Raw genomic sequence first — 2,326 nt, forward strand, 5'->3', positions numbered from 1 at the left:
ATGTAGAGGTGCGCTTGAACCCTCTTAAATTGAATATTTTCAATTTTGGTTTCAGATTCAATTATTTTTTCACGGTTACGTTAGATCTAAGAAATGTTTCAGATTTGTTTTTCAGATCTGAAATGATTTTTTTTCTATGACTAGGACTTTTTTAATCTATTTTTAATGATCATGACACAATTTTTGCTAAAAAAGTTGTTTCGAATCTATCAATGGTGGTCGCTAAGTTATCTGTCGAAATTATCATCGGAAAATTATCATCAACTAAACATTGAAAAAATTACGAGCAGCGCTTGGAAAACAAAAGTTTGATAGGTGTTCAAGCAATTTTAGAACGTTTTTCGACCAGTTGAACAAGTTTAGTTTAAAAAAACTCTGTTTGTGTAACATTTTTGGAGTATTTTAACGCTAAATAATCTCAATACAACTGGATATTTGATTGTATTGAAAAACATTCAAAAATGAAATCAATTGGTTTCTCGAAGTGCATATACATTGTTACTTTTCTTTGATTTTTTTGTTGTTTTGGATTCCACAAACAAATAGCAAAAACACTATAATGCCTAACGTTGCTCCAAAAACAGGCAATTTTGCGGAATCCGCAACAAAATTTGTGCAATTCGCAACAAAGTTTGCGGAATTTGGAACAGTTAGTCGAATTCACAAACATATAATAATTATATACGTGTTTAGTAAATTTAAACAGTCCTGGAATCCGCAATTGTAAGTGGAATCCACAAACTGTAAGCGGAAGCAGCAAATTTTAAGTAGAATCTGCAAATTGTGAGTGGAATCCGCAAAGTGTAAGCGGGATCCACTTAAATTTGCGGAATTCACTTACATTTGCGGAATTCGCTTACAATTGCGGAATCCAGAAGTACTAGCTTTTTTCTCCTGTTGCGAAACCCGCGGCAAAACAAATGTGCCGATAAAGTTTACGTTACAGGTATTTGTACGCGGAATCCGCATAAATGTTGTAGGTGGAATCCACTTATATTTTGGAACATGTTTAAAAATAAGTCTCTGGAATCCAGGAACATACAGACACAAAATTGTGCGCCTATCCAGTGCACAGTTTGGCCTCGTAACGATAATTTTCAGATAAAAAACGTATGGGTGCGCTTGAACCCTCTTAAAATGAATAATTTCAATTTTGGTTTCAGATTCAATTATTTTTTCATGGTTACTTTAGATCTAAGAAATGTTTCACATTTGTTTTTCAGATCTGAAATTATTTTTTTGCTATGACTATGACTTTTTTATTCTATTTTTAATGATTATGACACAATTTTTGCTAATTAAGTTGTTTCGAATCTATCACTGTTGGTCGCTAAAAAATCTCTCTAAATTATCATCGGAAAATTATCATCAACTAAACATTGAAAAAATTACGAGCAGCGCTGGCAAAACAAACATTTGATAGGTGTTCAAGCAATTTTTGAATGTTTTTCGACCAGTTGAACAAGTTTAGTTTATAAAAACTGTTTGTGTAACATTTTTGGTGTAATTTAACGCTAATTAATCTCAATACACCCGAATATTTGAATGTATGAAAAACAGCCAAAAATGAAATCAATTGTTTTCTCGAAGTGCAAATGCTTTAACTTACAAATGAGTTCTCAGAGCTCTTTTTAAATCTAAATCTTAGATGCTCATCTTTATTTCAGATCTAAAGTTTTCTTATTTAGGCCCAAATTTCAGATCTGATCCTTGAAAATTTGCTAACTCGCACCGAGCGCCCATGGAGGATAATCGATTGTATTGTCATAATATGGTCAGCATCTATAAAATGACAAAACAATCGATTATAATCCATTAAAATTGGATTATAATCCTAAAATTTTTTTTGTCAGTTTAAATCACTATAATCAATTATAATCCATTAAAAATGTATTATAATCTCAAATTTTTTTATGCCAATAAAATCTAATATCATCGATCATAATCGATTACAATGGATTTTTTTGGAGGGTTTTTTCATGAAATTTACAATTTCGTTCAAAATTATCTCAATTCATGTTTAGTGTAGTTGCTACGTATTAAGTGTCATGAAATATTACATTTAAGTAAAAAATTTAAATTTTTTTGTCACTACTTTTCTTATTCATAGCAGTTTAACACTTCATTTTACTGTTTTTTTTACCACAACCCTCTCCCCCAGTTTACACCCCCACCGGTTTATTTACCCATCCCCCAGTTTATGCCCCAGTTTACACCCTCCACCCAGCTTATCCCCCAGCTTACCATCCCCCTTCAATTGGGGGGGGGGTTAAGAAAGAATAAGGGGGCGAGGGGATGACATTGGGGGATGACCAGTTTACCCCCC

The sequence above is a fragment of the Symsagittifera roscoffensis genome, chromosome 4 (assembly GCF_963678635.1).
Source record: "Symsagittifera roscoffensis chromosome 4, txSymRosc1.1, whole genome shotgun sequence".
NCBI lineage: Eukaryota > Metazoa > Xenacoelomorpha > Acoela > Convolutidae > Symsagittifera > Symsagittifera roscoffensis.